Below are 25,400 nucleotides of genomic sequence, written 5' to 3' on the forward strand. Positions count from 1 at the left end.
TTTAACCTTATAACCATACAGTATTGCAAATTTCTAAAGCCTCTAAATTATCAACATTTATTATTACAACCTATTGCACACAATCTACTATATGCCTTATGTCATCTGATTGATAGTTCATGCTTTTTATCATGGTTTTTATCAAGTAAAAGGCCTTTTAGTATAATTGTAAAAATGTCCACCTTCAGTTCATGTAACGTAAGAATAGCTTTTATATTGATAGTCAAATTCTAAGATGAATACTTACTGGACTGAAGCAACTTGCTTAAAGGGGTCCTATAATGCCCCTTTTTACAACATGTAAAATAAGTCTCTGATGTTCCCAGAGTGTGTATGTGAAGTTTTAGCTCAAAATAGTTCAAATTAGTTAAAATTGTCACTTTTTGAGGGTGAGCAAAAACGTGCCGTTTTTGTGTGTGTCCCTTTAAATGCAAATGAGCGGCTGCTTCCTTTCAGCAAGAGGGCGGAGCTTCAAGAGCTCATGTTAGCAGCTCTGATTACCTCACGCAGACACACACTGAAAATGACAAAACTGTTCAAACTGGAGTTGGACAATGATGGTGACAACATGTAGAATGAGACAGGACGTTTCTGAAGGGATAGTTGATGAGTTAACCATCTTCAGTCATTGATTAGCATATTCTGTCATGATAATCTATAAACCGCTGGTGTGGGAACTGTTGTGAGATGAGCCAGAGAATATCTGCTGCATGAAGAGAGAACAGGGATAGTTTAGTTTAATTACGGTTATAACTCATGGTGTCATCTTGCTTTTATGCTTCTGTTGAATTTGTGTTGGTACTGTATTACAATAAATGTGAAAAGACGGATGCGACAGCTTGAGCGACTCCCAAATGTGCTCGACTACAACAACTCTCCCTCGTCTCAACATGGCCTTTGTTGCGCGTTCCTGGGGGCGAGTTTATGTAAATTTTAGGGTTAGTGATGTCGCTAACCCGTGAAGAAGCTTGTTGTAGTTCCTACCAGCCGTATGTTGTAGTCCTTAAAAAGAGATTTCTGTAAAAGTAAATATCTCCCTTTGGCCTCGTTGGGCAGAGAAACAAGTGCATTCTGGGAGTTGTTGTCTTTCATCCACATGAGACAAAAATACATTTTCTGTCTTTTCTCAGTCTAGAAGGCACCAAATTCAAAAATTATTTCACATTTCTACTACATACATTCATCTTCCCAGCACTGAAGTACCCCTTCAAGTGAGTTTGTCATTATAATGTTTTGTTGTTGGGTTTTTCATTAAGAATAATAGGCTAATGAACCCACAATTCAAGCAACCCGCCCCCGAATTGGCGTTAATTCTAAACCGAGACTAAAATCAGCACGGCTGCACAGGCATTCATTCACGGCCTCACAGTCATTTACGATGCTTGTCCAGTCTGGCACATTGTTTTCAGTTCATCCCTATGGAAGCTTAACTTTTATAGGAATTCATTGAAAACACTCGCTTGCTTCGCACCGCTCCGTTATGAATGCCCGAGCCGAGCGGCCGTGCGCATTTACATCCTGTGAGTGAGATCCCACCCCTATGGGCGGGTTGAAAACATGCAGAACTAGCTCATTCCACTGGCTGTAGTCTCTAACCTCTAGCCAAAAAAGCCTCCAATGACGCAAAATGACGATATTTGCGATATCGGAGGCTTTTTTTCCAGGTCATAAAATACATAAATCTCGTCTCAGGGGTATATGGAGAGGGAGGGAGCATGATCATTCGAATATACTAGCGGGTTTCTACTGATACAAAGCTTAATGCTAATCGCTGAAGTTACCCTTTAGGTCTAAAATATGCCGCAAACCGCGCATCATCCAACCGGAGCTCCTGGACTAAATTATTGTAAGCGTATTGTAAGCAAGTATTGTGAACTGACATTCTCCTCCCCGTTAACTTCAAAAGCCAACGCAAGAGACAACTTTCTCTACATTTTGTATCTCTGCACCACACAGCACTCTTGTTGCAGCTGTTATAGCAACAAAAGACGCTCTCGGCTGCTATTTGAAACCAAACGCTGCCAGCTTTTTTATTTACTAAAAGAGCGCTCTTGTCAACTTTTTCTTGTCAAAAAACACATCAAGTGTGAACACAGCCTCAAGCGTTTGCCCATTGAAATCCAAACAGCGATGTTTTTTGGCCAGGCAATGTATGTATATTGCTAAAGGTTCTATACAATCAATCCCAGAGTTTGCATTGCTAAACACATTTTTCTTTTCTCCTCTGCAGGCATTAGTCCCTCTGCCACAATGTTTAAAAACAGCTTGAAAATGCTGCTGACGGGGGGCAAAGCCAACAGGAAGAGCCGGAACAGCAGCGGTCAGTCTCAACTTTCATGTCTAACCACTTTATCCACTAAGATATGATCTAAACATGACTGTTTGAGTTTGTCTTTTTAAAGTGCTATTTTTTTAAACCACATGATGCAGGATATTTGAATAATCGTTTGGAAGTCAGTATCGAATGCAGTCGCCCTGAGCTGAGCTGGTATTACAGAAGCATGTAAGAGCACGAACAGCCTAAAGCCTTGATTATCCATCATGCCTCAGTGCTGGAACTCATTTCTCTCTGGGATTCTGGGATGTTCTGCCAATATATGGGTTTCCATATGCTTCCTGATATAACTGATAAATCTGCGGCAGGCAGTGCATGAGGCATGCAGTCTCAGTGACGGCACGTCCACAGGCCATTCGCTGACCGGCTGATGCACATCACACGCAACACTTGAAAGCATCACAAGCTCCAGTCAGATTACCCGACAGCAATGCAATGTCAGGCACGTTTGATCAGTTTGCCAGGAAAAAAACCCTGTTTTTAACTGGTGAGAAAAACGAATAACTGGATTTGCCAGCTTAATGGCTTCAAGTCTTTGAAAGATATTTTGAGATTCGTCTGTCCCTCGCACTTAAACTTTGATAATAATTGTTTTATTTGATTTACCTTTACATTTGTAGATTTTATTAATAAATAATATAATTTAAGCACATTCTTTCAACTTAAATTCAAAATAACTCAACATTTCATGCATAACCCTGTTAAAGGATTTGTTCACTTCAAATTAAAATGTCCTGATAATTTACTCACCCCCATCTCATCCAAGATGTTCATGTCTTTCTTTCTTCAGTCGAAAATAAATGAAGTTTTTTGAGGAAAATTTCTCCACATAATGGACTTCAATGGCAACCAAAATGTTGAAGGTTCAAATCATTGCAGTTTCAAAGTAAGGGCTTCAGAGGCTCTGCACGATCCCAGACGAGGAATAGGGACTTATCTAGCCAAACCATCGCTCATTTTAAATGTAAAAAAACAAAGATATACTTTTTAACTTGCGCTGCTCTGCAATGTGCCACGGATTGCGTAATCACATCGGAAAAGTCACGCTAGACGTGAAAAGAAGTACCGCCCCAAGCAAACGTGCAAGGACTAATACAAACGCCCTTTAGCTAAAAACACTCCATCTCCAATTTCAAAATCGTCCAACATCGCTGCAGAGCAAGATGAGCAATTTAGGTTAAAAAGTATATTCCCTATTCCTCATCTGGGATCGTGCAGAGCCTCTGAAGCCCTTCCTTTGAAACTGCTTTGATTTGGACCTTCAACATTTTGGTTGCCATTTAAGTCCATTATATTTATTTTCGACTGAAGAAAGAAAGACATGAACATCTTGGATGAGATGGAGATGAGTAAAATATCAGGAACTAATCCTTTAATTCAGCATTGGAAAACTGGATTTGCCAGGTTATCGGCTTCCAACCTCTTGTGGAAACAAAAAATAATATAAGATGAGATATTTCATGACTCTTGCCACTTGATGGCCTTATGTAGCGTTCACACCGGACGCGAATAAATTGTGCTATTCGCCTGAAGTTGGACGCTTGAACATTTTGAGTTTACTCGCTTCATTCGCGCGTGATATTAACTTCACAACAGATGCGAATTCGCGTCATGGGAGGGGCTTCTTCCAGCCGGCTCGGCTGACATGGGCTGTGTTTACACGTCTTTTTTTGTTCAAATCTACTGTTAATGTGTGACAAAACGTAGTTTTAAGACTTTTTCAGGCGATAATGTAGTTGTTTAAAGCTCAAATCTGTGGTTTATTTATAAAGAGAGCGCCTATTTGAACATTTTATCTGGCGTTTTCGGAGTTGTGAGCTCCAGTGGATCAGCGGCGCTCAGCGCTCATTAACCCCGGCGAGAGCAGCTTTTCCTCGGCTAGTCCTTCTGACATTTGCCGCTGGCTCTGATGTCTCTGTGGTGTCTCAAGCTATAATTCGTTTCGTGGAGATGTAACGGACGATCTTTGGTCTCATGGATCTATAATTTGTTCCCTGGCAAATCGTTTAGGCTGAGGGCAAAGTGAAGTTTCATTACTTTTTTATTTTTTGGCTATAACTTTACGTTACAGTTGTAGCCGACTAGCACTGACTTTGAATGTTTGACTGAATTGTTTGCTTTATTTCATGTATAGCTTATTATACCTTTTACTTATACTTTTGTATTATTGATCAAACATAAACTTGCATTTAACAAAAAGAGACTGGGTTGTGTTTCATGTCATTTAATGTTATCACAGATAATCCTATTGTCTGAACCTGATATTAATATACAGATTTTCTCCTCATTGTTGTCACTACTAGAGCAAGCTCCTGATTGGTTAAAGCGGCGCGAATATCTGCCAAAGTTCAGATTTTTCAACTCGGGCGATTCGCCTCATTCGCGCGAATCGCACCGCAGAATGTCTATTCGCGTCTTTGCATTGACTTAACATGTAAATCACTTGCGCGAATCGCGTCATTCGCGTCCGGTGTGAACACCACATTATAGCTCTATATGGAGCAAATTAACTGTTCCGCTGGGTCCTAAAGTCAGTTCTTGAATGTCTCTCTTCAGAATGCATTCAGATACGCATTTAGACATTATAAAATAATTTTTTGGTAAAGTTTAGTTTTAATTTTGAGCATTTTTAGGGATTTTTCTATGTGTACTGAAGTATTTCTCGCATTCCATTCATACCTAAGGCGGTCAAATTGACCCACGAGGGACTGATTTGTTACTTTTTTTCCCTCGCATTCAATTCATACCTAAGGGCAGACCTGGGCATTGTACGGCCCACAGGCCACATCCGGCCCTCTGGCTATCCTTGACCGGCCTGCGTGAGGTAATTCAGGGTTCGACAATAAGGACAGTATATGTGTCACGGAACGCTCTACAACGCCTCCTCCTGGTTTCACCAGATCCCTCTCTCCTGCGTATTAGAACTGCAATTCCCCTCCTTCCTCCTCTGCTCATTATCATTGCATCATTATCACCTGTGGACCCTTAGCTCACCTTTATCTGGACTGCTCTGCTCATTGTTCATTTGTGAAGTCTTGATTTACCTATACTCTGCCTCTAGCTTATGCTTGTTTGATTTACGCTTCCTGGATTTCCTTTCATGTGTGCTTTTGTTTGATCTTTATGACTGCCTATCTCTGCTGGCTTACCTGTGTTAATAAATTACTGCAAATGGATCCGAACGCTTCCGCCTCTTCGTCACAGAAGACTTCACCAAAACAGGATCCAGCAGATTTCCTTCGACTGGCCTCCGAGGTATCCTCTCAAGCCGAGGTGCTGATCACCCATCAGCAACAGCTGGTAAAATTAACAGCTCTCACCGAGGAGCTTGTGAGATCTGTCCGAGCTCTAACCCCGCCGAGCGCGGCTGACAATCAAGCTCCGAATCCAACCGCTCCTGCTGCCGTTCCACCCGCCGTGAGTAACAATTCAAACCACCCAAAATTATCCCTTCCCGAGAAATTTGATGGCTCACCTTCTGCCTGTAAGGGATTTTTGTTGCAGTGCAGCTTGTATTTTGACCAGCAGACACAGTCCTATTCCACTGATGCGAGCCGTGTTTCCTTCATATGTTCCCTACTCACCGGCCGGGCTCTGGAATGGGCGACTGCACTCTGGTATGGAGGTCAGCTCTCTTTCCCCTCTTATGATGAGTTTTTAACACAATTTAGAGAGGTGTTTGAACATTCAGCGGGAGGAAAGGATCCAGGAGAACTACTGCTCACGTTACGCCAGGGAAATTCTACCGCAGCGGACTACACACTCTCGGTTCGGACCCTGGCAGCTCAAACTGGATGGGAGGAGGAACCTCTAAAGCTCCTGTATCGCAAGGGATTGAACCCGGATCTCCAGGGAGAGCTGGCATGCCGCGACGACGGTAAATCCTTGAATCAGATCATGGAGCTCGCTATCCGCCTCGACAACTTGATTCGCTCCCGACGCACACCTCTCAGGTCCAGCTTCTTCGAGTGTGCTCTCCCCAACGCGGAGTTGGAGCCCATGCAGATTGGTTACACACGCCTCTCTACGGCGGAGCGGGAGAGGAGACGCCGAAACCATCTCTGCATGTATTGCGGAGAGGCGGGACATCTGAGGGCCACATGTCCGGTTAATCCAGCGCTCAAGAATTCTACGGCGGTGAGTTCTAATCCCTCTTCTAAATTATTTTATGTGGAGAGTTCTTTGAAGTTTAACGGACAAACTCTAAACGTGAAAGCCTTGATTGATTCTGGTGCTGCTGGAAACTTCATCGATCTTGCATTCGCCAAAACTCATTGTGTTTCTCTCCTCGCATGTGAGCCTGGTGTAACCGTGGAAGCGCTAGATGGTCGCCCCCTGGGGTCAGGAGAGGTGCAATACACCACGCAACCCCTCATGCTCAACGTCGGGACACAGCATTCTGAGACCATCCAGTTATTTACTATTCACTCGCCCATGCATCCCATAATCTTGGGGCTTCCGTGGCTGGAGAAACATAACCCCCAAATTTCCTGGTCTGACGGGAGGATATCCCGGTGGTCCGTATTCTGTCAGATCAACTGCATGGTCGTTGTCCAAGGTACTGAACACCACAGCGCTTCCCTCAAGGGAGTGGATTTTCAGAGAATTCCCCCCGAATACCACGACTTAGCTCTGGCTTTCAGCGAAACTGAGGCTTCTCATCTTCCTGCTCACCGTGCTGGCGACTGTGCTATTGAGCTTTTGCCTGGAGTTGTACCTCCACGCGGAAGAGTTTACCCATTGTCACAACCTGAAACAGAGACCATGAGAGCGTACATTGACGAACAGCTGGCTAAAGGTTTCATCACTACCTCTACATCTCCGGCTTCCGCCGGATTCTTTTTTGTCAAGAAGAAGGATGGGGGTCTTCGGCCGTGTATTGACTATCGTGGTCTTAATGAGGTGACAGTGAAATATCGCTATCCTCTCCCGTTAGTTCCTGCAGCCCTGGAGATGCTCCGTACTGCCCGCTACTTTACCAAGCTGGACTTAAGGAACGCATACAACCTGATTCGCATACGGAGTGGTGACGAGTGGAAAACTGCGTTCTCTACTACATCCGGGCACTATGAATATCGGGTAATGCCGTTCGGCCTGTCTAACAGTCCTTCAGTTTTTCAAGCTTTTGTAAATGAAGTTTTCAGAGACATGTTACAGCAGAGAGTTATTGTCTATATTGATGACATTTTGATTTTTTCTGATTCCCTTGAGGAGCATGTCCAGGATGTTCGTGCGGTCCTCACGCGCCTGATTGATAACCAGCTCTATGCCAAGCTCTCCAAGTGTGAGTTTCACCAGACACGTATCTCTTTTCTGGGCTATATCATCAGTGCGGACGGAGTTCTGATGGATGACAGCAAGGTCAAAGCCGTGGTAAATTGGCCCCAACCGTCCTCTGTTAAGGAGCTGCAGCGCTTTTTGGGCTTTGCCAATTTTTACCGCAGATTTATCCGCAATTTCAGTGTAATTGTAGCTCCGCTCACATCTTTGCTTCGAGGAGGGGGGAGACATTTTAAGTGGACAGCGGATTGTACCGCGGCCTTTGATCAGCTCAAGGAGAGATTCACTTCTGCTCCTATCCTCCGTCACCCGGATCCTGAGAGGGAGTTTATCATTGAGGTGGATGCGTCTAACACAGGAGTGGGGGCTGTCCTGTCGCAGCGGTGTGGTAAGCCTGCGAAAATGTTTCCATGTGCCTTTTTTTCTCGCAAACTCAACTCCGCAGAACGCAACTATGACGTGGGTGATCGCGAACTTCTGGCCATGAAGACCGCCTTTGAGGAGTGGAGGCACTGGCTGGAGGGAGCTCATCAGCCTTTTACGGTACTCACTGATCACAGAAATCTAGAGTATATCAGGTCAGCTAAGCGCTTAAATGCTCGCCAGGCTCGTTGGTCTCTGTTTTTCTCAAGATTTGACTTTAAGATCACCTACAGGCCGGGCTCTCAGAATGGCAAAGCTGACGCCCTGTCCCGACAGTTTGACGGTCCTTGTGAGGAATCTAAGCCTGAACCCATTATTCCCACTACTCTCATCGTGGCCCCTGTTCAATGGGACATTATCACTGAAATCACCGCATCCCTAAGTAATCATCCCGCTCCGCCAGAATGTCCCGTTGACCGTCTCTTTGTTCCGCCCGGGTTCCGCCACCGTGTGCTTCAGTGGGTTCACTGCACCCCCAGCGCTGGTCATCCGGGTATCGCGGCTACCATACAGTTAGTTTCCAATCGCTTTTGGTGGGCTTCACTCCAGTCTGATGTCATAAAGTTTATTCATCAATGCTCTGTTTGTAATACTGTGAAATCCTCTCATCTCAAACCAGCTGGATTGTTACAACCTCTGCCAGTACCACAGCGTCCCTGGTCGCACATCGCAGTGGATTTTGTTACTGATCTACCTCCTTCCCAGGGGTTTACTACTATTCTCTCCGTGGTGGATCGCTTCTCTAAGTCCTGTCGTTTTATACCTTTGACTGGTCTGCCCACAGCCTTACAGACAGCCGAGGCTCTTCTCAACCAGGTGTTCCGTCTCTTTGGTCTGCCTGAGGACATTGTCTCTGACCGCGGTCCTCAGTTTACCTCCCGTGTCTGGAGAGAGTTGTGCTGCAAACTCAATATCAATGTCAGTTTAACTTCTGGTTACCATCCTCAGGCCAACGGGCAGGTTGAACGTCTAAACCAGGATTTGATTCGATTTCTGAGAACTTACTGCCACCAGAATCAGCAAGACTGGAGTCGCTTCCTGGCCTGGGCGGAGTATGCCCAGAATTCTTTGTTAAAGCCTGCCACTGGTCTAACCCCTTTTCAATGTGTTCTAGGATTCCAGCCTCCCCTCTTCCCGTGGGCTGGGGAGCCATCCGACCTCCCAGCAGTAGATGCGTGGCTCCGGCGCAGCGAGGCCACCTGGGATGCTGCTCACGTTCACTTGCAGCGTGCCATACGCCGTTTTCAGCATCAGGCAGATCGGAGGAGGCGTGAGGGTCCACGGTATCGACCCGGTCAGTGGGTGTGGCTCTCTGCACGAGATCTCCGGCTCAAGCTCCCGTGCAAGAAACTTTCTCCTCGTTTCGTCGGACCATTCAAGATCCTTCGTCAGATAACTCCTGTTTCTTTTCGTTTGGAACTCCCTGCTCATTACAAGATCTCACCCACATTTCATGTGTCCCTTTTCAGACCCGCTGTCACCCCCAGGAGAGAGAGGAGCCGGGAGGAGGGCGCTCCTGTGCAGACTCCTCCCATTGAGGTGAACGGTCCGGAGGCTTTCCGGGTGCGAGAGATCCTGAACTCCAGGCGTCACGGCGGGGTGTTGCAATACCTTATCGACTGGGAGGGGTATGGTCCCGAGGAACGCTCCTGGGTCAGGTCTCAGGATATCCTGGATCCCACATTAACTGTTGCTTTTCACCGAGACCACCCAGACCGACCAGCTCCAAGACCCCGTGGTAGACCCCGCCGTCGGCCAGGTCCTCGCTTCCGGAGCCGCTCGCAGGGGAGGGGCTCTGTCACGGAACGCTCTACAACGCCTCCTCCTGGTTTCACCAGATCCCTCTCTCCTGCGTATTAGAACTGCAATTCCCCTCCTTCCTCCTCTGCTCATTATCATTGCATCATTATCACCTGTGGACCCTTAGCTCACCTTTATCTGGACTGCTCTGCTCATTGTTCATTTGTGAAGTCTTGATTTACCTATACTCTGCCTCTAGCTTATGCTTGTTTGATTTACGCTTCCTGGATTTCCTTTCATGTGTGCTTTTGTTTGATCTTTATGACTGCCTATCTCTGCTGGCTTACCTGTGTTAATAAATTACTGCAAATGGATCCGAACGCTTCCGCCTCTTCGTCACAATATGGCCCCTGGCCAGCGTAAACAACGCTCGGGACGGAGCTGCCCGATTGGACCAGTACTGCATTGTAGGTGTGTGACATTACAGAGTATGTCCCTCACTTTACAAAAGCCAAACAGAAACACACCTATAGAGAGCACGCACACGCTCTGCGATGTACTCTAGCATGTTAGACTCGTGCGCATGCATATTTATTGGAGTGTATGCTTTCACTGCGTGATTTCGTCTATTAAAATGCATTTAGATTACCCCCAAAATTCAAGATAAGGGGCAAAAATGCCTGTATGTTTTTAATATTTATATAATTTTATATAGTTAACAAATATCACACAAATAGTGCAATTTTTCTCCAAATATCAGTATAATTACAAGTGATATTCATTTTATACAACAGTTCAATAAACAAGAAGACACCATATTGCCTGTTTTTCCTCGTTTTTCGCCAACGAAAGTGCTTCCAAACAAAGATCACAGCACTGTTTTGTGTCTTTGAGCAACACGCGACGGTGAAAGACGGCGATCTCAATGACCCACTTATTAAAGCAGTCAAATGCTTCGTTCTTGAATGAATAAGCCGTTTGACTGAATCGGTTGAATCTCACTGACTCACTCATTAACAGTGAGATGCTGCCACGTACTGGCGGTTTTAATTTCACATTTAAAGTATCTTTTCATTTTAAATAACTTCAAATATCAATATTCAACATTTTATGTTTAAAACATCAAAACACAGAGCCAATAGAAAACTAACAACTGCACTGCTTTTATTTATTTTTTACAGAAACTGTATGTACCACTCAAATGGGTTCATGATCATGTAGGACAGCTTTCAAGAAAGCTTTGCGCGTTAGCCCTTTAAATATGTGAGCTAACATTAAAATAATATATTCAGAATGTAGAGTTTTTAACAAGGCATGAACTTCTAAGTATTTATATACTGCATTAAATTGGTCCGGCCCTCTACAACCGCCCCAGTTTCTCATGTGGCCCCTTGGGAAGATGAATTGCCCACTCCTGCCTAAGGGGGTCAAATTGACCCGCGAGGGTCTGATTTTGTACTTTTTTTTATTTCAACAACATAATCAGCTCGAATCCAGTCAATTTTTGTGTGTGTGTGCGGAAAAAAAGTCTTGAGGTCTTGGACCACTAAATGTTTTTTTCAAAAATAAATTTCAGGTCAAAATGACCCGAGGGACGGATGAGGGTTAAGTTGACTGCAAACTAGATTAGCAGATCTGTGAAATAACCAATATTTATCATCACAAAGATCAATTCTACATAATGTTGGTGTAGTTTTTCTTGTATATTATTGTGGCTTGAACCATTCCAGATTTACTTAAATAAGAGTGTTAAAGATAAAGAAATGGAAAAACATAATTCCTAGAAATATATCTTTGTGTCATGTGGTTTTGTAAAACTTTTATGTTGTTTACAACCAAAGTTTAAATTTAACAACTAAAAACGTCATGTGGTGTAACCAGGCAAAAAATAATAATCTTTTTTACTTACACCTTGTATGTCAGTGAATTTTTAAAAGTATGTTTTACAAATATTACAAATTATTAGTTCATAAATATGACTTTACTTAGGGGGTTGCACCACCTGACATTTATAACCTCCACTGACTTGAATACATTTTCTATTGCAAATATGTGCAACACTACTGACATTGAAATCATTCTGTGTAATTTGAGTAATCAGTAGACAAAACCAACTACAAGTCGTTATCCAAATGCCTTATTAATAAACTTTAATAATTAACTTTAATGGAAAATTAAGTCAATTAAAAAATTTTTAGCATGTCTTTTGTCGTATGTTTATTTGTATACATTGCATTATTAATATATTAACAATAGTCAATTATTTGAATTATTAAACATAAATATTATGATACAACTACATTGTGGTGCTTAAGCTGCTGCAATTTTGAGTGTTTCTATGTGAAGTTGCAATGGTCAGAGTAATAATTACAAGTTCTTCCAGATGGAATCTCGTAATTATGGAAATTCGATATGGTTTCATCACATGACTTCATGAATGATATCATCATGTATTTTTGAGTAAATTAATAGATCATATCATCATGTCTTTGACCCTTTAACCGCCCTTAAAACTGTGTTTGATTAGATGGTCTCTTCCATTGTAAATCCGCAATTCTTGGCCATGAGAATAAGACACGAATCCAGTACAAAGAAACAAAAAGAATCCATTTGCGGTGTCATATTTACTGTGCTGCATCTCAAAGCTTCCTGTGTAATTAGCCAAAACCTCAGTAGCATCTCTTATAGATGTGTTCTCCCACTGGAGCTGGTTTAGTCGAAGTGATCTCATTAACCACTGGTTCCAGAGATCAAGCACCCATTGATGTCTGACACTGGAAGGGAGTAGCACGTGCAAAATCCATGCTTTTATATAAAAATACCAGACCACGCATGTAGGGCCATATGATTTCCATGATGCAGAAAACATAGATGGAATCTCAGAATCCAGTCATAAAAATTGACTTTTCTGCACAATGTGGAATGTCACGTAATTTGGCAAAATTTGCATGAATAAATCAAAGGACATGAACACATGCACTTCATCTCCAGAGCTGCTCTGAGACTCATTTCACCATTTCATATGAGAAAACTGATGATAATCTGGGGCCGGATTCACAAAACATTCGTAAGAATGAAATTATTCTTAACTGCCGATTTCTTCTTATTTTCTGACTTAAAGGGAAAAAAAAGAATATTTTGTATTCCCAAAAACTTTTCTTAAGAATGTTCTTATCTTTTTTCTTATGATTGTTCTTAAGATAAAATTTAAGAAGTATTCATATTCATGAAAAGAATGTTCTTTAAAATCATCGTAAATAACTTCTTAAAGTTAGGATAACCTCCAACCTATCTTAAATACCCAAATGTAAGATGTTTAACGAATGTATTGGGTTGTTTCAAATAGTAAGCATTACAACATAACAGTAGCTAGCTAAATATAATATTTATAACTAAAAGTACCATATGGACGAGTATAAAACCAGCAACCAGCTCGCACCAACCAGCAAGCATCAATAGCAGACGAGAAACCCCGCGCTATTAAAAAATACTACTGTTTATGTGTCACAAATTGTAGTTTTAAGACTTTTTCAGGCGAGAATGTACTTGTTTAAAGATTAAATCTGTGGTTTATTTATAAAGAGAGCGCCTATTTTACAATTTTATCTGCCGTTTTCGGAGTTGTGAGCTCCAGGCGATCAGCGGGTGTTCAGCGCCCGTTAACCCCGCCGAGAGTAGCCTTACCTCGGCTAGTCCTTCTGCCGTCTGCCGCGGGCTCTGATGTCTCTGAGATATGATTCGTCTTGTGTCAATCTAATGGCCGATCTTTGTTTGTTACCCGAGCAGCGTTCTTGATAAACGGCTAGGCTCTTATAAAATAATGATTTTACAGACACGGCACATTAAAAACACGACATTGAGTGATTAACTCCCGTCAAGCCAGTCACGACGAAAATAGTCTCAACACTTATTATGATATCTACGGTAATGTGCAGGAAGCGCAAAATGACCCTGTTTCAGTACAGCTTCAAAGGGCTTTAAACGATACCAAACAATACCAGACGATGAATAAGGGTCTTATCTAACGAAACGATCAGTTTCTGCGAGAAACCGAGCAGTATTTAGGCTATTATTTTACCTCTTATCAGACGAACGTGATCATCTCTGAGCTCCGCCATAACTTCCGCTAAGCGAGGTCAAAATACGAGCGTGGTCATAGATACGTAAATGCCTCATTAGCGCCTGCACGGATCAGTATAATGAGGCATCTACTATCGATATATCTATGACCACGCTCGTATTTTGACCTCGCTTAGCGGAAGTTATGGCTGAGCTCAGAGATGATCACATTCGTCTGATAAGAGGTAAAATAATAGCATAAAAACTGCTCGGTTTCTCGCAGAAACTGATCGTTTGGCTAGATAAGACCCTTATTCATCGTCTGGTATCGTTTAAAGCCCTTTGAAGCTGCACTGAAACTGTCATTTGGACCTTGATCCGTTTGGAGCCCATTGAAGTCCATCATATGGAGAAAAATCCTGGAATGTTTTCATCAAAAACCTTAATTTCTTTTCGACTGCAGAAAGAAAGACATGGACATCTTGGATGACATGGGGGTGAGTAAATTATCATCAAAAGTTTATTTAAAAGTGAACTAATCCTTTAAGAAAATATTTGAGAACTTTCAAGAATTGCACTTAGGAAAATTCTTACAAATTTCTTCTTAAGAAGATTTTCGTGAATCCCACCCCAGATACACAGAAACTCAAAGTTCTTCACTACAACACGTCAAAAGTTTGGTTTAATGTGAAGAAATTATGACAGAAATATGTTTGCTGGCAAAATAAGTCGGAATGTGCACAGGATAATTTCGTAGCTACAGACAAAACAAATGTTGGTCGAATTTGAGGTTTTCACAAATATGAGTGGATTATCCGCTCGTCTAGTGATCCCAATGCTCCAAATAGCAATTCAACATCTAAAAGGATCTTTAGTTGTATGTTTTCTGAGAGGAGTACCTTTCCTTTGTCCATGAAAAATGCTGTCGCTTCTCAACCACGGGCTCTTCCCCTCAGCACAAGTTTGGTATCGTTTTAAAGCGCAGCATTCCCACTTTAGGAGTATTCATAGCGAATTCTCAATGGCATGAGTCTAAACCAATTGAAATGTGATTTTCAAACTCATGCTGATGTTAACACAACGATCTTACTCGCGCTGACTGACAGATCCGAAGTGTGCACACAAACGCCTCAGACAGCGCGCAATCCCGATATTACAGTATTTCAAAATATCTGTCTTGACCACTATTCACACAAACATTATCTGTTATGTCTGAAGTGAACTGTTGGGGAAAAACATCTGGGCCTGGTTTCACAGACAGGGTTTAGACTAAACCAGGATTGGACTTTAGTTCAATTAGGACATTTATAGCTTTTATAAACGTGCCTTAGCAAAAACATTACTGGTGTGCATCTTGAGACAAAACAATGGATCTGACGTATTTTAAGATATATCAGTGCAAGTTGCTTTCAGTTAAAAAAGCTCAAACATGCATTTTAGTCTGGGACTAGCTTAAAGGGTTAGTTCACCCAAAAATGAAAACCAGCCCATGATTTACTCACCCTCAAGTCATCCCAGGTGTATATGACATTCTTCTTTCAGACGAATACAAATTGAATTTGGGATTTTCCTTAGTTGTCTGTTATAATCATCAAAATTAAAAGAAAAAAACTTTTGAAATATATCAGTGTGTTTGTAACAAATGAATATAATAGACAAGTTTCACTTTTTGAATGGAATTAGTGAAATAAATCAACTTTTTGATGATATTCTAATTATATGACCAGCACCTGGATACACCTACACTCTAAAAAAAAAAAGGTTCTATATTGCACCAAAAATGGTTCTTGGCTCGTAATCATAGGGGAACCTTTTTCAGTGCTATATAGCACCAATTTTGGTGCTTCAGTGGTTCTTCAGCGGTTCTTCAGAGGTTCTTCAGCGGTTCTTCAGAGGTTCTTCAGCGGTTCTTCACCGGTTCTTTGACTAAGGTGCTATATAGCACCTCTGAAGAACCGCTGAAGAACCACTGAAGCACCAAAATTGGTGCTATATAGCACTAAAAAAGGTTCCCCTATGATTACGAGCCTTTTTTTTTAGAGTGTAGGATGACTTGAGGGTGAGTAAAATCATGGGCTAATTTTCATTTTTGGGTGAACTATTGCTTTAATTTGCTTGTAGAATGCAGTTGTCACTCCTGTAAATGATGTGTACAGAACAGGATTAAGCACTAAAAGGTGAATTGACAACCAAATTTATCTGCAGTGTGTACATGACCTCTCTCTCTCTCTTTCTCTCTCCATCTATAGGACCCATACTTTATGCTTCTTTATCTCTTTCCCTCTCTTTCTTCATTTATCAGCAGAAGTATGAGTGCTTCGTGATCTCTCTCTACTTGTTTAGTGCCCTTGACCCATATAATGATGATGTTCAGCTATAGAAATGTAACCTCACTTTCCGACAAACTTTTCCACATATTTCCATCTGTCCTTGTGCGCTATTTCTCTCTCTCTCTGCCTCTCATTCTCTTTGTTTCACCTTGCATAACACCTTTATGCGTTTGCATTTTTTGTTCACTGTAGATACCTGTACTTCACACTCGTCCAGCCTCATGAATAATGAATGGGTGCACATGTGTAATTATGAGGCGAGGGCAGATGTGTGTGTGCTGTAGGTGAAGGGGGCTTCGCCGATGAGTGCAGGAATGCAAATCACATTGCTCTCATGGTTTTCATGCTTTAAATTGGTTGATGTTAGTGCTTGGATATATTTGATTTCCTCTATTTAACCTGATCAAAAGCATCAAGGACTTTTGTATTATGTCGGAGTCTGACAAGTGATTCAGTCACCAAGGACGAAGAGAAGAAATATAGGGATATTTACATTGAGGAGAAAGATCTTCCTGTCTTTGTGTGTGGTATGCCGCTTTAATCTGAACTACAGGATGATACAATAATTTCAACTTAAATCAATATTGATTGTCCATGTATGTAATTATTTGGTATGTAGCTCTGTTGCAGTCAGCCAGTCGTTATTGCATAATAAACCCCTTCAGGGTGATTCAAGATACTGATCCCGCTGTCCGGGTTTATTTCAAAATAATGACCGGCAGACCGTGATTTCAAAATAATGCATCATGAAGCTTTGAAGCGTTATGAATCAGTGAGTCGATTCAGCGGTTTGGATCGCTAAAGTCACGTATTTCAGTAGTTTGACACGCGATCCGAATCATGATTCGACTCGCTGATTCAAAACGCTTCGAAGCTTCATGATGCATTGTTTTGAAATCTGTCATCACTATATAAGTCGTTATTTAGGTTTTTTTTGCGCACAAAAACTATTCTCGTCGCTTTATAAAGTTATTGTAGAACCTGCACTGTAGTGAGATGGATTGTAATGACGTCTTTAGTACCTTTTATAGGTCTTGAGAGTGTAAAGTGCATATCCTAATTTGTGTTCTGAAGATGAACGGAGGTCTTACGGGTGTCGAACGACATGAGGGTGAGTAATTAATGACAGAATTTTCATTTTTGGGTGAATTAGACATGAATTGCATATTCAGTGTTCCTTAAAATGTTTACAAATACATTAAACACACACACACACACACACACACACACACACACACACACACACACACACACACACACACACACACACACACACACACACACACACAAACACACACACACACACACACACACACAGGTTTGTTTTGCTATCTAAGTGAGGACATTCCATAGGCGTAATGGTTTTTATACTGTACAAACTGTACATTCTATCCCCCTACACTACACACACACACACACACACACACACACACACACACACACACACACACACACACCCCTACCCCTAAACCTACCCATCACAGGAAACATTCTGCATTTTTACATTTTTTATAAAATGTTGTTTAGTATGTTTTTTAAAGCTATTTTAAATGTGATGATATATGAAATGTCCTCATATTTCATGTTTACATCGTAATCCCAGTGTAATACCCATGTCATTGTACAATTGTGTGTCCTCATAAATCACACACACACACACACACACACACACACACACACACACACACACACACACACACACACACACACACACACACACACACACACACACACACACACACACACACACACACACACACACACTGGGTTTGCATGTTTTATAGGGACTTTCCATAGAAATAATGAGTTTTATACTGTACAAACTATATATTCCTACACCTAATCCTTACTGGTGTATTTTAACAACATAATCATATCAGTATTTGTATGTAATTCATATTAAGAGTATTGTTTGTTTATTTATTTTGAAGTGGTTATGTTTAGCTTTAGGGATGGACTTCATGTATTTGTAAACATTTTAATGAAAATAATGCAATTAATGTCCAATAAAAGTTGGTTTAAAGCACTTAATGCCATTTTCCCATTTTCTGTGACCTAATCTAAAAGTGAAAACTATTTACAGTTAATGCAGTTTACAAAGCATTAACTCTTTGCGTATGAGCTAATTAAACAATAACACATTGTTAATTACATTAACAATGAATGAAGAACTCACTATTTGTATATAGTCTATTAACACATTTAATACAGTTTATTAACTATTAATTAACTATTTGCTAATTATTTGTAAGTACTTTATTACACTATACTTATTATAAAGTGTTACCTTAGTTTCTTATTTAGAATTTAATTTCATTATTAAAGAAATCCTTTAATATTTTGGGGATAGTTTGCCCAGAATTTCTGCCTGTCCAAAAGTACAGACTATTTCACGTAACTCTGAAAACAAAGTGTAATATGATGTTCTGTTCATGGATATCCAGTTTACTGGTCACTAAAGCCTTCAGTCAAACTATCAGTCCAAATCCAATTATTATGCATTTCAGATTGGAAATCCGATCATATTTAGCAAGAAAATCCTGAAATCCTATTCAAATCTCATTTCTAGAAATCCATCTGATTTTACATAGCTTTTTTTTTGCTTATGTCACTTAAATAATTATATTGGATTTGGACTGACACTGTGAACGTCGTCCAAGTTCCTCAAAACTCTGAAAACTTGTTTTTAATCTGGCAAACTTTCTCAAAAGCACACATCAACACAATATTGATTCAATATTGTGAGGAAAGCGTATAAGAACCAATACTGTGCTGCATCGATTTCCCCCTGTGTATAACAGAAACACACAAACACATCAGAGAGAAGAGATGTAGCTAAAAAAAAAAAAACTTACATTTTTCATTTTTAATGTGATAATTTCTAAAACAACAATGTTATGTAATTAATTTGAATGACAGTCCTAAAATAAGCCCATGCAAACAAGTGTAATTGAACGTAAACTAAAAAGCAGGGGCGCCGCTAGCAATTTTGGGCCCTATGAAAGAAAATGATGTTGGGCCCTCTACCACACCAACCTAGCTATCCAAAATCTTTGTCTGCAATTTAATAATACTGACCAATTAAGCTCCGCTCGCTCAACCCAAAATGCCCCAATTGGCTGATGAAACATTGATTAAAATTAAGATACAATTTATCCAAAACAAAACTTAATGAAGTGGTCAATGAATCATGTCTGATCAACTCCATTCATCTTATGATGTGTCCTATCTCATGCTGTTCACTTTTCATAATCGACATAGATAGACAGATCGACAACATAGACATAAAAAACCCACATTATAATATTTAAACATAAATATAAAACTAAATACCTTAATGGCTGCAACAATTATAGCACGTCATGTCGGAGTGGGATATAAGTGAACATAGTTTTACCGGTGAGTGTGAGCGGTTCATGAGTGGAGCGTTTTGCTGGATTTTGCCGGAAATGCGCCATCATTTTTTTATATTTGTAAAGGCCTTTGCACACTGAGTCCGAAATTCGCATGCAAAATTTTCGCACGTCAAAAAATAAATTCGCCCTCACGTTATAACATCAATTACGCTTGCACACTGCCTCCAAATCTTTCGTCCGTCAAAAAAAAAATAGGAACAGGTTCTATTTTCTGTGTTTTTCGCATCCGTTTTTCCATCTACAGTGCTGATGCCCAACCTAAAACTGCTGGCAATGTTGGTGAATGAATCGACCAGTGCTCAGATACCTACATATACAAATATTATTGTATCAAAAATACTACAAATATTATTATATCACAGCTATAATTATAGCACACCAAGTCCCTGTAAACCGTGTGTGTGTGTGTGTGTGCGCGGATCCCTTTAGACATAGGCTGTCTGTCTCTGTTCAGGATAAATTGATTCACGGAAATTTGTGGTCTTCTTTTTAATATGTGGCTCCAGTATCGCTAGCAAAGCATCAAACTGAGTCACTGACATTCTAAAGTAAACTTTGAATCGGCCTGGATAATCCCGCAGCTCCTTGATAAGAGGAACTCTCCTTCCTCTCTACGCGATCGCAAAAGTGGATGGACCCAATATTTCCTCTTTTTCATTTTTTAAGAGAGAGGACAAAAAAAAATCATCCACACTACTTGAAGACGGCATTTTGTGTTGTTTTGCGTTTTTTCCCGTAACGCTTTCATTAATACACATCGGACTCAGTGTGCAAGGTCTCTGTGCGTGACGAATTTTTCGGATCACGAATACGAAAAAACGCATGCGAAAATTTCGGACTCAGTGTGCAAAAGCCTTAACTCTTTGATAGATTATACATTTATAATACATTACTACTAGTACTGTTACTACTAATAAAACCGATCTCTGGGGGCCCCAAAAGTGTGTGGGCCCTTAGAATCGTCCTAACTTTCCCCCCCTTAGCTACGCCCCTGCTAAAAAGACAGACCAATCTTAAACCACAAGCATTTCTCTATACTGAGAAAACAGAGATCTTGATATTCCAGTCTCTACCTGGAGTGTAGGAGGACCTGACATAGAAAGGTAATGAGGTTGAGGTTACAAATGAAGGATAGGGAAAGGTAAAACCATTCTTGAGGGAGCTATAAGAAATATTGATTAAACACAGATAAAGAGAATCAAATTGTCATTGACTTTTTGATATATAAGAGGTCAAATAGCCATTGTACTAAACTTCAACTTTGTTCCTCTATAGCATGAAAATCATTCTGTTATTTCTCCACAGACTTGACTGTGATCGGCTACATTATTTCTATGCAATGGAAGTAGATCTAAACATTAGGGCTGTCCTCTAATAGTTGAGTAAATGTTAGTCGCTGAGAAGAGTCTTATGCCGAGTTCACACTGCCCGATTTTGACTCGCCGAGCACAGGAAATGAAATCTCCCCTAATTCTCAGAAGAACCGTTCACCTATATCGCTGTCCGCCGCTGCCCCCCTCCCTGATCTGAAGAACGTGCGCACCACATTCACATTACAAGAACCTGAAGCACCAGCCTGGAGGCGGCCGGGTAATTCATCTTGAGCGGATTCTCTTCAATGTTCTGTTTGCAGTTGGGTTTGAGATCAGATTTAAATGGGATGTTTAACCCTTTAATAGTCTATTCGTGTCTCAGCCGCGAAGCTGAGCTGATCCTATGTTCGAGCTGCACAGAGCGGCTGAAATGATAGTGTCTGTCAGTTAGTATAATACATATGACAGAAACAATTGTCTATATTATGTTGCATATTCCTCAAAAGTTCTTGTAATGATATCACTAGTTGACAACATAGTACTATATTTTCGGAAATTATAGGCTGTGATATTGCGCAGGTGCACGTGATGCAGCGCTGTCAGAGCCAACAGACTCGTGTGTCAGACTCATTTCAGTCCAAAATAATCAGGTCAAAAACTATTTGATATACTGCAAATAGCCTACTAGTTTTTTATATTTTTTTATAATTCATTCAGGCAGACAACAAGGCTACCAAGTACTGCGCACAGTGCGCAGCTAATTCATTTAACGTTTTTAGTCGATTTTTTGTAAAAAATTTCAGGACTTCAGTCGACCAAGATTTTCTTTGGTTGATTACAACCAAACTCGGCATAAGTTGAACAAAGTTCAACTCGGTATAAGTTGAAATATGTGGATTTTTTTTGTAATATTTTCATAAAAAATAAAAAAAACTAATAAAGGTTGGTTTAAAGCACTTAATTAATGTAGTAACAATGTTAATTACTGGTCATTGCAGTAACAATGACTATACAAGCACTATTTGTATATAGTCTATTACAGTTTATAAACTATTGATTAACTATAAACGAATAGCTTACATATGATTTAGAAGTTCTTTATTACACTATGGCCCGGTTTCACAGACATGGCTTAAGCCTAGTCCCAGACTAAACTGCCCACTTGAGCTGTCTTAACTCAAAGCGACTTGCACAGATATATATTAAAATAGTCAAAGATTTAGCCTGTTCTGGATTAAACAAAGCCGATTGCAAGAGGAAGGATTATAGCTAGTCTATGACTAAATTGAATCTTAAATTAATCCTTCAAAGAGGCAGGTTTAACTCCTGCTTAGTACTGTTTGTGAGGGAGAATGGAATATTTGGAATATCTAAATGAAAACCAACATGCACAACAGAGGCCAGCCAGAGTACTTGTGGATAGGAGTGATCCATTACATTACTTTGATGACACAGCTTTTCAAGACCGCTTTCGTATGCCCAAGGAAAATGCAGTGGAGATAATATCTTTGCTTGAGCCTAGACTTTCCTGTCTGTCTCTGAGAGGAAGGCCTTTACCCATTTCTCTCCAAGTTCTGCTCACACTGAGGTTTTTTGCGTCCGGGACCTTTCACCGTGAAACTGGTGGTTTGTGTGGTGCCAGTGAAGCAACTGTGTGTAGAATAGTTCACAAAGTCAGCAGAGCCATTTGTGAACTGAGGAGTCTTTACATAAAGTTTCCTGATGCTGCTGACCAAGCCAAATATAAAGTGCAATTCTATGAATATGGGCACTTCCCAGGTGTCATTGGCTGTATAGATGGATGTCATGTTCCTGTCAAGTGTCCATCAACCCCTGATGCTGAGGAGTACAGGAACCGTAAGAACTGGTTTTCTATCAACGTTCAGGGTGTATGCACACCTAATTTAGAGTTTTCAAACATTGTTGCGCGCTAGAAAGGTTCAACTCACGATTCAAGGATTTTTGTCAACTCTTCATTATGTGCTCAGTTTCAGAGTGGACAGTATAGTGGACTTCTACTTGGTGACAGTGGATATGGTCAGAGTAACTTTTTATTCACTCCATACATAAATCCCACAACAGCTGAGCAGCAAAGATACAACAGAGCTCATATCCGAACAAGAGGCATGGTTGAACGCATGTTTGGAATATTGAAAAATCGATTCCAGTGTTTACGTAATACACTTCGCTTCAGGCCAAGGAGATGCTGCAAGGTCATCATTGCTACAGCGGTGCTGCACAACTACCTGAAGCAGCGCTGCTGTCCTGATCCTCCAATGGAAGATGACGATGAAGCAGATGTGCCCATGACTGAGGCAGCCAGTGACCAACGAGGACTTGCACACAGAGTTGCTTTCACATTGCAGCACTTCAGCTAGATGAGATGTATTTCAATATGGAATGTATTCATTATGCCTTATTTTGCCTTGATAATTTTTGTTCTGTACAAAATTAAAATAGTGTGCAGCAAAATTAAAAAAAATTACTAAAACAATACTGGTTGAAAATGTAGTTTGTGGTTGTTTAAATACACTCAGTCATGAATATCTAAATGACAAAAGGTTTATTTTTGTTTTTATTGTTTATACATCATATTGTTCACCATGGCTGGTAATCACAATTGCCTCCTTACTGTATCGTTTTTGGATCATACCTCTTTCTTCCAACTTCATATCCAATTCAACCTGTAGAATTCTCATTTTCATTTCATGTTCTTCCTTCAGATATTTCATTTTTTCCTCATGAAATTCTCTGGCTAACTTTTCATGGATGGTCATCTTGCTTGTTCTCTGCTGAAAGGTGGTGGCAGCATCTTTTCTCAGGGATGCAGGAGCAGATGTGGAAGGCACACACTCACTGTGCTCCCGCTTTTCCAACCCGTTCAGATTCCTTTCTTCTGTGGGGAAAAACAGAGGCACAAATAAATTCACATGATCCTTACAATGAAAGAAGAATAAAAATTGACAGAGTGGAATCAAAGGAAGAAATCAATTTCTTTCTAACATACCATTTGTGGTCAGATCTTCATCTGAACTGTTCAAGTGATCATCATCTGGTATACCATCCAGAGGTTGCTGGTGCTGTATTATTCCAGACAGCAAGTCACTCAATTCATCAGTTTTGTCTTTATTTGGTGGTCCACCACCAGTAGTAAATCGCTGTCTTCTGATCTCTGCATGCTGTCGTTTTAAAGCCAGTTTAAGGTTCTTCCACAGAGTCTATACAGGCAAAAATCATTCATTATAAATTGTCCCAAAAATATGAATATGAGAAATGAGCAGTGATAATAATGACGAAATCTCACCTGAAGTTGTTGTATTGTTCTTGTGGTTGCATTTTCATTTGCATTAAATTCATTGCAAATTGCATTCCAAGAACTCCTTTTCTTTTGCTCACTAGCAGTAGTGTGGATTTTACTTTCAATAACTGGATGGTTGGTCAAAATTTGTTTCAGTAGTGTTTTTTCATACTCACTGAAGTTTTTGGAACTAATTCTTTTTGCATCTGCCATTGCTTTGTGTCAAAATGTACACCGATAATAATGTTTTCTGGTCCATTCCAGGTTTTTATGAGCACCATCAGCCCAACGGCATGTGCTTATCCTCAACTTAATCAGGCCTATCCCAGGTGTTCTCATTTAAGCTTACTTAATTTACTCCAGGACTCTGTAGTCTCAGACTAACTCTGACTAACTAAGCTTATTTTAAGACACGTTCATGAAAGGTACTTAAATGCCCCAGTTTAACTAGTACACATTAAGGCCTACTCCTGGCTTATGCTAAGCCATGTCTGTGAAACCGGGCCTATAGTTATTATAAAGTGTTACAGAAACTAAAACTGGCAGTAGGGGAGGTGAATGTCTAAATTAGTCAGTTTTTGAGTAATTAATTCATTTGATTTGTTCAAACGGTTGATTCATTCAGGAATTAAGTAAATGGCTCTCTTTATGAATGAGTCTTTGAATCATCGGTTCACCCGATTGATTCGCTTAAAATGTGGATTCATACAGTGTTGTGTGTTGCCCGGTGACACACAACAGTTCTGCACTGGCTTAATAGGTAATATTTTAAGCAAAAACAGACAATATTGTGTCTAAATTCAGGACAAAACAGCCCTTATGTGATATTGCCTTCATTAATATTTGATATTAACTATATCATATGATATAAATATGAGACAAAAAAAGTCATTTTGCCCTGATATATACATAGCAGAAAGTGTGTATAAAATATTGAAATAATGGCATGGTAGTAGAGAAACAATGATATATATTATTGGGGATTAATCTGTTTCAGATCATCTGTTTTCCAATCCTAAATGGCACATACAAATGAAACAATCTTGATTGCATGATGTCTCCTCCTGTGTAAAAGGCAGTTTTTGTCCAGAAAAATCTGCAGTGCGGACCAGACCTTACGCCGTTTAGTGAGTGAAACTGTTTGCTTGATTGAAGGTTTGATATAACTTGTGAAATTTCAAAGCAATGTCATATTAGCGTCTTACT

At 40.5% G+C, this 25,400-nt stretch overlaps 1 pseudogene across 1 annotated transcript; it reads left to right on the forward strand.

Annotated features, from left to right (window-relative positions):
* The first annotated feature begins 22,248 nt into the window (after positions 1–22,248).
* On the forward strand, positions 22,249–23,274 carry LOC307117021 (putative nuclease HARBI1; annotated as a pseudogene). Its single transcript has one exon. The product of its transcript is annotated as a putative nuclease HARBI1 (transcript).
* Positions 23,275–25,400: the final 2,126 nt, after the last annotated feature.

This window comes from Gobio gobio (genome assembly GCF_949357685.1).
Source record: "Gobio gobio genome assembly, chromosome: 20".
Lineage (NCBI taxonomy): Eukaryota > Metazoa > Chordata > Actinopteri > Cypriniformes > Gobionidae > Gobio > Gobio gobio.